Source organism: Bubalus bubalis, chromosome 6 (assembly GCF_019923935.1).
Source record: "Bubalus bubalis isolate 160015118507 breed Murrah chromosome 6, NDDB_SH_1, whole genome shotgun sequence".
In the NCBI taxonomy this organism is placed as follows: domain Eukaryota; kingdom Metazoa; phylum Chordata; class Mammalia; order Artiodactyla; family Bovidae; genus Bubalus; species Bubalus bubalis.
In genome coordinates, this window is record NC_059162.1 from 110,604,025 (window position 1) to 110,618,228 (window position 14,204).

Consider the following 14,204-nt stretch of genomic DNA (forward strand, 5'->3'; position numbering starts at 1 on the left):
GACAGGGCATGGGAGGTGGCACCTAGGGTACCACAGTCAGGCCACACAGCTCACTTAGGGTCCCATTGGCCGAGTGTCACCAGGGCCCCAGCCCAAGTCTGAACTGGGCCCACCCAGGATTCAGTTCACCAAAAGGGATTGTAGCCCACCTGGCTCCTCTGTCCATAGGATTCTGCAGGCAAGAATACTGGAGTGGGTTGCCATGCCTTCCTCCAGGGGATCTTCCCAACCCAGGGATCGAACCTGAGTCTCACGCATTGCAGACAGATTCTTTACTGTCTGAACCACCAGGGAAGACCTAAAAGAGAGTAGGTGGGGGAGAAACACCGAAATCTTCTGAAAGTCTCTACCATTTACTTCACACCTATTGCGTGCCGGCGGCGATAAATTGCTCCACACACAGTATCTGAATTCTCAAAAAATTCCATCCCACGCAGTAGTCTGAGGCTCAGACAGTTTAGGTAACTTGCCCAAGGTCACATAGTACGTTCAGCGCTCTTCTGAGAGCCAGGATGGGAGACTTTCCCTAGCTCGCCTCACGAAGGGGATTTCCTAAAGATGTGAAACTGTTTACCTCAGGTTGGGACTTGAATCCATGTGCTGGGACTCAAACCCAGCCAAAACTCACAGTACCTGGTTTCAGGACCTAATGAAGCTCAGGTTCTTGATGTCTTATTGCAGAAAGAATTCAGTGAGAGACAAAGTGATAGGTAAGAAGCGGATTTATTTAGGGACAAACATACTCCGCAGACAGAGTGTGGGCCATTGCAGAGGGCGGGTGCGGCAGCCCCAAAATGTGGGGTAGTTACTTCTAATGGGCTAAGTAATTTCAATTTGAAAAGACCCTGATGCTGGGAAAGATCGAAGGCGGGAGGAGAAGGGGACGACAGAGGATGATATGGTTGGATGGCATCACCGACTCAATGGACATGGGTTTGGGTGAATTCCAGGAGTTGGTGATGGACAGGGAGGCCTGGTGTGCTGCAGTTCATGGAGTTGCAAAGAATCGGACACGACTGAGCAACTGAACTGAACTGAAGTAATTTCATAGGCTAATGAGTGGGAGGATTATTCCAACTGTTTTGGAGAGGTGGTGAGGTTTCCAGGAATTGGGCCACAGCCTATTTTTTGGTCTTCTGAGGGTGCCTTGGAACTGTCTCTGGATGTGTCACTTAGCTTGCTGATTGAGGATCAAGGTCTAGTTGAAGTTGGCCTGTCTGCCATCTTGGAACCATTTGATTCCAATAGGTTTATGCTGTGTCCGTGGGCTGTGCCATTCTTTCAGAAGTTGTGCCCTGTCTCCTTCCCTCCTGTTTCAGATGCAGCAGGGTTTCTAGGTCTCCGAGTGCAGAAGCACTCGACCACCAGGCCTCCAGCAGCCTGGAACTTGGGAGCTGCAGAACTGAGGTTGTCCCAGGCTCCTCTCCCGCTAGCTCCCACATCATCCCATCCTGGCTCTTGTCTGCCCTGCTGCTTGGTCCTCTCTGACACCGGGCCCCAAAGGTCATCTGTCCCCGCTACATCCTGGAGGCTCAGCTTCTCCTGTGACCTCTGTGCCCCCTGCTGCCAGGTGAGCTAACAGAGCGACTGATGGACTCGGCTCCTCCTCCTGTGGACTGGCCACCCTGGGCTCCAAGCCACTGAGGACTAGATGGGCGGGGCATGCAGGCCGGTATGGCTCAGGCTGCACTCTGCTGATGGGGTGCTTGGCTTTGAATTCCTACTTGACCCCTGTGTGACTTTGGGCAACTTACTTCACCTTTCTGTACTCTCAGTTTATCACTGGAGGTAATAATGGTCCAGTCCCCATGGGGTTGCTGTGAGGACAGAGTGCATGTAAATGCCGTACGATGGTGCCTGGTGTAGAAGAAGCACTCTGACTACTGATCAGTATTATTGCTGTTGTTATTACCGTGATGGAATACAGTGTGTTTACTGAGCAGGGGGAGTAAGCGGGGCAAACCTCACTGACATGTCTGCCACACCCAGCCAGTCCACCACGGACAATGACCTCCCATCTCACCTGTTTGTGATCCTGTGGGAAGGACTCGTCCTAAGCAAAGGGACAGTTCAGCCTTCTTTCTGGTTACAGGAATGTATGTGAATATATCTAATCTTTTTTGGTTTGTTTGCTTTTTTTTGTTTGTTTTTATGCAATTCTATTTTTTTTGGTGATGGACAGGGAGGCCTGGCGTGCTGCGATTCATGGGGTCACAAAGAGTCGGACACAACTGAGTGGCTGAACTGATCTGATTTTTAAAAAAAAATTTATTTGGCTGCACCTTTAGTTGCGGTGTGTGGAATCTAGTTCCCTGACCAGGGATTGATCCCAGGTCCTCTGCACTGGGAGCGTGGAGTCTTAACCACTGGACCACCAGGGAAGTCCCTATAAGTTAACTTTGACCCACTCTCCACCCTGCGTCTGGGACCCTGGGCTGTGGCCCTGCTTTGGCCTTTACACTGTCACAGTGGTGGAAGAGCACAGGGGGATGCATGGGAGAACAGTGGGGTTTTAGTAGAAAGCAGGGGCTTTGCCTGAGAATCAGGAATTTTCTAGGGTTGTAGGAGACTTTCAGTGGATCTGGGGAAGTTAGCCAGTGGGGTCTTCCCTGATGGCTCAGTGGTAAAGAATCTGCCTACCATGCAGGAGACACGGGTTCGATCCCTGATCCAGAAGATCCCACAAGCTGTGGAGCAACTAAGCCCATGCACCGCAACTACTGAGCCTGTGCCCTGGAGCCTGGGAGCTGGTCCTGCTGAAGCCCACGAGCGAGGGCCGTGCTCTGCGACAAGGGAAGCCGCTGCAGCGAGAGGCCTGTGCGCCGCAACCAGAGCAGCCTCTGCTCACGGCAACTAGAGACCAGCAGTCACAGCAACGAAGACCCAGCACAGCCATAAGTAAACACATAAAGTTACTTTTATTTTTTTATTTTATTTTTTTATAAAGTTACTTTTAATAAAGTTAACAAAGAAGCGGGTAATGGGCAAAGAAGGTGGTGATTTAAGGACTGAGCTGCAAAACTTGAACGTCTCCCATCCCCATCTGTGGAACAGCTACTTCGCCTAGCTCAAAATCCCATCTGGAAACCTTTTTGTTGGATGTGTTTGTTGGTGGAGATCAGGATGGGAGAAGGCTGGGTGAGAGGTGAGAGGATGGCTCAGGCCTTCAGATATCAGGGGCCAGCAGGACATGAAAAGAGAAAAAGAGGTCAGGAGGACGCTGAATAATAATAGCAAACATAGAGGGCTTACTCTGTGCCAGATCCTGTTCATTTAATCCCCAAAAACAGCCTAATGGGGAGCTGTGATGATATCACCCCCATTTTACAGATGAGAAAACTGAGGCCAAAAGGGATTAAGTAAGTCATTTTGAGCAATTTAACTCAGATGACCATTATATCTACTACTGCGGGCAGGAATCCCTCAGAAGAAATGGAGTGGCCATCATGGTCAACAAAAGAGTCTGAAATGCAGTACTTGGATGCAATCTCAAAAACGACAGAATGATCTCTGTTCGTTTCCAAGGCAAACCATTCAATATCACAGTAATCCAAGTCTATGCCCCAACCAATAATGCTGAAGAAGCTGAAGTTGAACGGTTCTGTGAAGACCTACAAGGCCTTTTAGAACTAACACCCAAAAAAGATGTCCTTTTCATTATAGGGGACTGGAATGCAAAAGTAGGAAGTCAAGAAACACCTGGAGTAACAGGCAAATTTGGCCTTGGAATACAGAATGAAGCAGGGCAAAGACTAATAGAGTTTTGCCAAGAAAATGCACTGGTCATAACAAACACCCTCTTCCAACAACACAAGAGAAGACTCTATACATGGACATCACCAGATGGTCAACACCGAAATCAGACTGATTATATTCTTTGCAGCCAAAGATGGAGAAGCTCTATACAGTCAGCAAAAACAAGACCAGGAGCTGACTGTGGCTCAGACCATGAACTCCTTATTGCCAAATTCAGACTTAAATTGAAGAAAGTAGGGAAAACCACTAGACCATTCAGGTATGACCTAAATCAAATCCCTTATGATTATACAGTGGAAGTGAGAAATAGATTTAAGGGCCTAGATCTGATAGAGTGCCTGATGAACTATGGAATGAGGTTTGTGACATTGTACAGGAGACAGGGATCAAGACCATTCCCATAGAAAAGAAATGCAAAAGAGCAAAATGGCTGTCTGGGGAGGCCTTACAAATAGCTGTGAAAAGAAGAGAAGTGAAAAGCAAAGGAGAAAAGGAAAGATATAAACATCTGAATGCAGAGTTCCAAAGAATAGCAAGAAGAGATAAGAAAGCCTTCTTCAGCGATCAATGCAAAGAAATAGAGGAAAACAACAGAATGGGAAAGACAGGGATCTCTTCAAGAAAATCAGAGATACCAAAGGAATATTTCATGCAAAGGTGAGCTCGATAAAGGACAGAAATGGTATGGACTTAACAGAAGCAGAAGATATTAAGAAGAGATGGCAAGAATACACAGAAGAACTGTACAAAAAAGATCTTCATGACCCAGATAATCATGATGGTGTGATCACTGACCTAGAGCCAGACATCCTGGAATTTGAAGTCAAGTGGGCCTTAGAAAGCATCACTACGAACAAAGCTAGTGAAGGTGATAGAATTCCAGTTGAGCTATTTCAAATCCTGAAAGATGATGCTGTGAAAGTGCTGCACTCAATACGCCAGCAAATGTGGAAAACTCAGCAGTGGCCACAGGACTGGAAAAGGTCAGTTTTCATTCCAATCCCAAAGAAAGGCAATGCCAAAGAATGTTCAAACTACCGTACAATTGCACTCATCTCACACGCTAGTAAAGTAATGCTCAAAATTCTCCAAGCCAGGCTTCAGCAATATGTGAACCGTGAACTTCCAGATGTTCAAGCTGGTTTTAGAAAAGGCAGAGGAACCAGAGATCAAATTGCCAACATCCGCTGGATCAGGGAAAAAGCAAGAGAGTTCCAGAAAAACATCTATTTCTGCTTTATTGACTATGCCAAAGCCTTTGACTGTGTGGATCACAACAAACTGTGGAAAATCCTGAAAGAGATGGGAATACCAGACCACCTGATCTGCCTCTTGAGAAATTTGTATGCAGGTCAGGAAGCAACAGTTAGAACTGGACATGGAACAACAGACTGGTTCCAAATAGGAAAAGGAGTTTGTCAAGGCTGTATATTGTCACCCTGTTTATTTAACTTATATGCAGAGTACATCATGAGAAACGCTGGACTGGAAGAAACACAAACTGGAATCAAGATTGCCAGGAGAAATATCAATAACCTCAGAAATATCAATAATGCAGATGACACCACCCTTATGGCAGAAAGTGAAGAGGAACTCAAGAGCCTCTTGATGAAAGTGAAAGTGGAGAGTGAAAAAGTTGGCTTAAAGCTCAACATTCAGAAAACGAAGATCATGGCATCCGGTCCCATCACTTCATGGGAAATAGATGGGGAAACAGTGGAAACAGTGTCAGACTTTATTTTTCTGGGCTCCAAAATCACTGCAGATGGTGACTGCAGCCATGAAATTAAAAGACGCTTACTCCTTGGAAGGAAAGTTATGACCAACCTAGATAAGCATATTCAAAAGCAGAGACATTACTTTGCCAACAAAGGTTCATCTAGTCAAGGCTATGGTTTTTCTTGTGGTCATGTATGGATGTGAGAATTGGACTGTGAAGAAGGCTGAGCGCCAAAGAATTGATGCTTTTGAACTGTGGTGTTGGAGAAGACTCTTGAGAGTCCCTTGGACTGCAAGGAGATCCAACCAGTCCATTCTGAAGGAGATCAGCCCTGGGATTTCTTTGGAAGGAATGATGCTAAAGCTAAAACTCCAGTACTTTGGCCACCTCATGCTAAGAGTTGACTCACTGGAAAAGACTGTGATGCTGGGAGGGACTGGGGGCAGGAGGAGAAGGGGACGACAGAGGATGAGATGGCTGGATGGCATCACTGACTCTATGGACGTGAGTCTGAGTGAGCTCCGGGAGTTGGTGATGGACAGGGAGGCCTGGCGTGCTGTGATTCATGGGGTCGCAAAGAGTTGGACACGACTGAGTGACTGATCTGATCTGATCTTTGAGCAAGATTACATCTACCCCGGGGGCCTTCATGTTTGCTCTTTCCTGTCTGCAGTGCTCTTCCTGAGGCTAGTACATTAGTGCTCTCTTGACACGTAACAAATTACCCTCCCAATTAGTAGCCTAAAATCGCAAATATTTGTTATCTCAAAGTTTCTGTGGTCAGGAATTTGAGGGCAGCTTCAGCACCACGTTATGATGTTTGTCTTTGCTGACCATGTCCTTCTTCAAAGAATATTAAAAATTTTATTTTATGACTGTGTTGGTATAAAGATAGTTACCTTCATATTATATATTAAAGCATTTTTTTTTTTGGCCTAAAATTTCTTTCTTTCTCCTAACTTGAATGGAAATGAAAACATTTTTGTGGGTCCTAGAAAGTCCTGTGGGCCCTGGGCACTGGGCCTGTGTGTCTAGTGGCAGAATTGGCCCAGGGTGGCTTAGCCAGGTAGTTCTGGCTCAGGGTCTCTCATGTGGCCGCACAGAGGATATTGGCACTGGCTTCAGCCATCCAAAGGCTTGACTGAACCCGAAGGATACGCTTCCAAGATGATGTGCTCACACGGTTGCTGGCAGGAGGCCCCAGGTCCCAGCCATCTGGGCCTCTCCACGGGGCTCCCTGAGCATCTTCATGACTGGCTGGTCCCCTAGGATGAAAACAAGAGCAAGACAGAGTCATGTCAGGAGGAATCCACAGTGCCTTTTAATCTTGGAAGTCATACCTGGTCAACACATTCTTCTGCCTTATTCTTCGTGTTAGAAATGAGTCACCAAAGAGATTCTACTTTTTGAAAGGGGTGGAAATATTTCATAGGCTTTGTGGACATACTGTAAAACCATGACACCTGGATTCCACATATATGTGTTAACATATGATATTTATCTATAAAAATGGTGCAAATGAAGCTATTTGCAGGGCAGGAATAGAGAACGAACATGTATACCTAGGGGAGGAAGGGGAGGGTGGGACTGATTGGGAGATAGGACTGACATATTTATACCACCATGTGTATATAGCTAGTGGGAACCTGTATAAAGCACAGGAAGCTCAGCCTGGTGCTCTGTGAAGACCTAGAGGGTGTGATGGGGGATTCGAAGAGAGGTCCAAGAGGGAGGGGATATATATTTACATATAGCTGATTCACTTTGTTGTACAGTTGAACTAACACAACATTACAAAGCAATTATACATCCCCCCACCAAAAAAAATTACACCTGGCTTCAGGGAGGTCTTCCCAACCACAGTTTATCTCCTCAGTGCCACTCCTAGTACTCTGATCATCACTCAGTGTATCACCACCGGAAAGTACCTTTTTCATTTGTCTGCCCCAGCTGGAAGGTAAGCTCCATGAGAGGGGAAGCCTTGTCTGTCTGCTCACCATGGTCACTCCAGGGTCTAGTGTGTAGTCAGGTTCCTAGGAGGCTCTCCGTATTTCATGAATGAATAAATTACAGGACCACAGGTGGTGGTGAGAGAGGCAGGAACCACTTCAGGCAGGCGGGTGGTGGTGGTGGGGTGGTGTGTGGACAGGCTGAAGCTAGACTGGAGTTAGTTGTCCTGAGACGGTTCCCCAGGATGCACGGATTTGGAGAGAAAAAGGCAGAGTGGTAAGGGCAGGAGAGGCTGGGGAGGCTGGCTGACCAGAGGGGAGGGGATTATTTTGTGAGTAGAGACCTTAAATTATAGGATCTAGTGGGGGAGTCAGATGTGGGAACAGTTCAGTCGTTCAGTTATGTCTGACTCTTTGCGACCCCATGGACTGCAGCACGCCAGACTTCCCTGTCCATCACCAACCCCTGGAGCTTGCTCAAACTCATGTGCATTGAGTCGGTAATGCCATCCAACTATCTCATCCTCTGTCCTCCCTTTCTCTTCCTGATGTGGGAATAGGTAAATTACAAAACATTATGGCAGATGCATAATAGAACTGTGCTTAGGACCCTTTAAACTGGATCCTGACACTGTCACCCTTGTCTGAGACCATTGCTTTTGTCCTCTCCCCTTCTTGACCCGACCTTGTTCACCACTGAGGAGTCCTGGGGAGAGGGGCTCCCCTCTGGGTCGCTGTGGCCAGTTCACCTGCCTGTCCTGATCTGTTCAGCCTCTGGGTGGCAGCAGAGGGCCAGGTTGGCCACCATCAGAGCCCGCAGAGGAGCCATTCTCTGCCGCCAGCTGGGTGGGTGGAGGGGCGCTCAGGCCCAAGATTTGGGACGTTCCAGCCTGTGCTCCTGCCTCTGAATGCTTTCCTACACACTCCCCTCAGCCTTCTCCTATGTCCCCTCCTCCTTTACAAGTCTTTTTTTTTTTTTCTTCTGGAAGATGGGAGAAGAAGGGTGGGCTGGGGGTGCAGAATTTGCCTGAGTTTTACCAAGGAGCTTGGACTTTATTCTAAGGATACAAAGCTCACAGAAATATCTGAAGCAGGGAAGTAACACTATCAGATGTGTGTGTTTAGAAAGGTCACTCTGGCTTCGGGAGGCAGGATGATGGAAACTGAAAGTCCAGACAGGAAGCTGGGCAGTAGTCCAGCTGGGAGGAGGCGAGGGTCCTGGAGGGGAACCAGCCAGGCCTCTAGGTAGCTGTGGGAGTCACCCTGGGGAGGAACTGGGCTCAGTTAGGTCCCCCGAAGAAACCCATCACTGCTGTGGTTTCTGAGTGCTCAGGACATAGGTCTGGCCCCGACAGGACGGGGGCAGTCCCCAATCGTACCTGGACTGGTTTGCCAGGAGAGTATCAGAGCTGCTTTCCTGATAGCTCAGTTGGTAAAGAATCCATCTGCAATGCAGGAGACCCCAGTTCGATTCCTGGGTTGGGAAGATCCATTGGAGAAGGGATAGGCTACCCACTCCAGGATTCTCTCTGGCAAGTAATCCATCCGTGGGAGACTTGGGTTCAATCCCTGGGTTGCGAAGATCCTCTGGAGAAGGGAAAGGCTACCCACTCCAGTATTCTGGCCTGGAGAATTCCGTGGACTGTGTAGTCCATGGGGTCGCAAAGAGTGGGACATGACTAAGCGCCTTTCACTCATTCATCAGGGGAGCAAATCAGGACCGGGGGCCAAAGGTCCACACTCGGAGCACAAGGTGAGGTGCTGACTTTGGCAACAGATGGAACCTCTGACCAGACCTGGGCTCAGAGGGCAGCTGGGCCTATGGTGCCTAAAGGCTGTTCACCTATATCCATGTGCCCTGCAGATACTGTTGTCAGACTTCAGAGAAGATGTGGGGAAGCCCAGAGGATTCTTTGGGTTTGGCCCTGATCTAGAGTTGACACAGTCCTGTGCTTTGCCATCAAGGGCTTAATCCGTGGGTCTCAGCAGACCTCACCCCACCTGGCTCTAGGTTCTCCTTCAGGGCCGGTGTGGAGCTGGAAGCTGGCTGTGTGATCACAGGTGGCCTTGTGCCCAGAGACTGCAGCTGGATTGTGGCTGGCAGAGTGCCTGGCTGTCTCCCAGGGCTCGTGAAGGGGCCTGCTCCTACTTCCAGCCTGGGAGCTCTGGCTGCAGAGGATGAAGGAGTCATCTCTGAGCCTCTTGAAAGGTTTGGGTTTATCTCTTTTTCCTTCTTCCCCTGGGCTATTACCTATGTCTGGAACATTCTCCCACTGCTCCCTTTTACCTGCCTAAATCATGTCAATCTTTTATATGTCACTCCTTTGGAATTAAGTTTAGTTCCCTCCATTAATCTTGCTCAGTGCATCCTTTGCTTTTTCTACAGTGCATTTATTATGTTATTAATTACACTTTTATTTGTGTGTGTACGTGTGTGTTGTAACATCTTGGTTCCCTGAGTGGACTGGAAGCTCCCTGGAGGCAGGGAGCATTTCTGTTTTAGGCACCATCATATCCTCAGACTTGAGCCCCATGCCTGGGACTCTGTAGTTACTAAGAATATTTGTTGAATGAGTCAGTAAAAGAAAGAATAAATACATTATGGGATGTCCCCAGGTGTGTCGGGAATTCATAAAGCCACAGAGTAAATCTGGTATCTCACTGGATCATCAGCTTTACTTGATGGTAAGGAATTAGAAGCCTTTTATTTACTTACTAATTGAATATTTTACATTACAAAAGTAATACATGGTCCTTGTCAGCATTCAATCAGTCGGCATGATTTTTATATTGAAACAAACTGTGATGCATGATGGAGTAGAATGCAAAGTTGACAAGGCTTTAAAGAGAAAATATGAGGCTTCAAAGACATTTTGAGCTTAAGAGGGCCTGTGGTCCAACCCGCGCGCAGGTCTGGGGTCGCTCCTGTGGATTGGGGCATTTCTGCGGTAGGTCTAAGATACCCTTGTCAGGCAATCACGCTGCTATTAGCTGCAAAGCATGGGGTGCTGGACTCCAAGAGAAAGCAAACACCAGCCTTTTATCAGGTGAAATCTGCCAGCCAGATTCTGGGGCTTGGGCCTGGGGAAGAGTGTTTACTTGGAGTAGGGATGTAGGAAGGCACTCCAGGGGTTATCAGGAAGGAAATCTCCGTGGTGGGGAAATAATAATCTTGCAAGCAGCCCAGGGAGGAGAGTTCACTTGCTGGGAGGGGTCAGCTGTTTCCGAGATGCAGAGCTGGTGGTCCAGGGCCAGGGCAGAGGACTGTGGTCGTGTGTGGGGGCTGCCATTGTCTTGGCTGGAAAGAGAAGCATACACCACTCTGGGAGACTGAAAGTGAGCGAGTCGCATGGAATGACAGTGTTACACGCCAAATGCAAGCACCCAGGGGGATAAAGACCGAGGACCAGCTCTGGGTTCAGACTTCAGCTATGCCACTGTGGTTACCTGACTTTGCTCAAGCCCTTTCCCTCTGTGAGCCTCAGTTTCTCCATCTGTAAAAGGGGGATCTCAATCTCCATCTCTAAGGGGAATGTAACGAGGGTTACATTCCGACTTTGCTTTCTGCACATTAGAATCACCCAGGTAGTGCTTAAAAATGCTGATGCCCAGGCTTTCACCCAGACCAAATGTATCAGAATTTCCAGCAGTCTTTCCTGGCAGCTTTATTTATTTTTAAAATTTTATTTTATATTGGAGTATACCTGATTAACAATTTTGTGAAAGTTTCAGGTGGACAGCAAAGGGACTCAGCCATACATATATATGGTCCCCTTCTCCACCAAACTCCCTTCCCATCCAGGCTGCCACTTACCATTGAGCAGAATTCCCTGTGCCGTACAGTGGGACCTCGTTGGTTACTCATTTTTAAATACAGCAGTGTGTACATGTTGATCTCAGACTCCCTAACTGTCTCTTCCCCTCTGGCAACTAAGTCTGTGAGCCAGTTTCTGTTTTGTAAAGAAGTTCATTTGTATCGTTTCTCTTGCGTCCACATATAAGGGATGTCATAAGCTATTTCTCCTTCTCTGGCGGATTTACTTTGCTCAGTACGACAGTCTCTAGGTCCGTCCATGTTGCTGCACTGGCAGCTTTTTCTAAAGCTCCAGGTGACTGTGTGCTGCAGCTGGAATAGGTGATCTGACCAGAGCCGTGTGACCCTCTCCAGCAGAAGGAGCAGTGGATGTTTCTCCCAGTTAATCCAGAGCAGACTTCCCAGCCTTTGTGGTCAGTCAACAAGCTGCTGAGCGCTTCTAACTGGGCAGCTCTCCTTTTCTCAGCTGTCTACTCTTTGTCTGCATCTGAGCCACTGGGGACAGCGGGCAGCAAGGGAGGGACACCCTGGGGATGCAGATGCTTCCTGTCTCGTGGCCTCTGATGTGACAGACACAGACCTAGAGGGACAGTGACACGGTGACAGAGAAGGCCGAGAGTAAGGAGCCCTCCTCCATCCCCCACTCTGAACAGACCAGAAAGATTGACTTGATGCTTAAACTTATCTGACACCCCCAGCTACCCGGGGGTGGGGGTGGGGGAGCTTATAGAAACAGAGATTGCTTGGGCCCATCTCCAGTGTTCAGATTCAGTCTGTCTGGGGTGTTAAAGGCAAAAAAACATTCAATGCTGCTTCTTAGAGCACAGTAAGGAAGACTTTATTTGGGGTGTGGTGTGGGGGTGATACCCAGATAGGTACCAAGTGTGCTGCCATGGGATTTTGCATCGAGGGAGAAAGACTGGGCTAGTGGGAATTTACAGCCAAAGAGCAGAGTGGGCAGGGTCAGTGGATGAAAAACTGCTAAGTGGAAACATCATGGGTGAAGGGAGATTTTGGCTAAATCAACTTTGCAGGACTCTTGCTGGTGGCAGATCAGGGTGATCAGACATCCCGTGAGGGATGGTGGAGGATGAGGAAATTGATCAGATATCTATCGAGAGAGTAGGGGCTTCTGGTTACACAGACTTAGCAGGATTCTTGCTAAAATCAGACAATGCAGAGATGAACGTGGAAACCACTGGGAAAGAGCTCAGTTGTACAAGCTCAAAGGAGTGTGAATAGAGTTTGGTCAAAGAAAGAATCTTTGTGGGGAGGAGGGGCCGAGAATATATATTTCTATCAAATTCCCAAGAAATGCTACTGGTCTCCCGACTGAGAATCACCAGCTTAAAGAGAGGCCCAGAAAGAACTCAGGCAGACAGACTGATGGACAGACAGACTCTGAGATGAAGAAACCCAGGTGTGTATCGCCCCCATTCATACATACTCAGAAGCAGAGAGAGAGACTTGGAGAAACAGGCCCAGGAGCTGACAGACAGTCCAGTCAACCCATAGGCCTGCTCTGCTCTGAGGCAGAGAGACTGAGGAGGTCGAGAGACCCAGAGAGACAGGACCCACAGCACAGATCCAGGGAGGAGACCCCCACCCCCTCGCCCCCCTGGCCCCTTGCCCCAGGTCAGAGAATGAGACAACAGACCTCAGAAAAGACAGAGACTGACCCAAAGAAGACAGGCAGACTAAGGGGAGGAGGGGAGGAGGTGGCAACTGAGAGTGAGTGTGTGCCACGGTCAGTGGACCAGGACCTGGGGGAGTGCCCACCCACATCATGACCCTTGGGGAGCCCCTGTAGGGGCCTTTGTAAGCAATGGCTCCTCCTCTCTGTTTTGGGTTTGCCCAGATGTGACCCTGCTCTTTCACTCCAAGTTTGGTTCCCATGCCCTCCTCCAGGAAGCCTTCCTGACTGCACTGCCCATGGGCGCCCTTGTCTCCCAGGAGTCCTGTGGCTCCAGCTTCTTTGGCTCTCTGTGGATTTCTCAGGGCTTTGGCTCCTTGTTTCTGGTGAGACTTTGAGTTGAGTGTGGTTCCCTTGCTGGCCTTCAGTGTCTCCACGTGTGAAAAGTGTCTGTGGGTTGACTGAATGACTCCTAGGGCCCCTTCCATTTGAAATAATTTGTTTTACTCACCCTCTCTCCTACCTTTTTAAAATCATGTTTCCCTGTCCTTGAAACATGCTTAAATGAGGCTATTTATACATAATATACTCATTGTAAGACATACAAGAAATATAAATGAAAAAGGATGAGATAAAAATATAAGAGGAAATTACAATATGTGGGTATTTTTCCTCCCCTGGGAGACCTCTGCTCTGGTTTGTAAGCTCCCTGAAGCCACTGGTGTTTCTTGTTACCCACAAAGGGCTTTCTTGGCCCTGGGGAGCTGTTCTGTGATTTTTTTTTTTTTTTTAAATAGTAACAGTAATAGAATACTTGGTGCTCACCATAAGCTAGGTACCACGCTAAGCGCTTTCCATGAATTAACTGTTTTAAGCCCCTTCACAGCCCTCTGAGGTGGAAGCCCTTATTATCTCTACCTCCCGGGAGGGGAGGCTGAGGCACAGACGCGGTGAATAACTCGCCATGATCACATGGCCAGCTAATGGTGCGGTGGGGATTTGAACTCTGGTCCCGCCACCACACTCTCTGGCTTCCAAAGGCGTTTCTGCCTCGGAGGCCTGGCCCCCGAGTCTGCATGCTTCCAGAAGGTGGAGGCCACGCCATCTGTTTTCATTAAAACCGTTACTACAGCTGCTAAATAATCTCGGCGAACTTCCTGGGGCCTGTTCCAGGAGCTGTACCCGCATCATCTCATTCACGCCTTCCCGCACCCCTCGAGGTCAGTGTTGCTTTTCTTAAACAGCCTGAACGAAGCTGGAAGGCAGTCTCCTCCCCCGGCCTGGCTGGGGCCCTTCAGGCCACCCCAGCTAAGCCGGAAGCTGCGATTTATC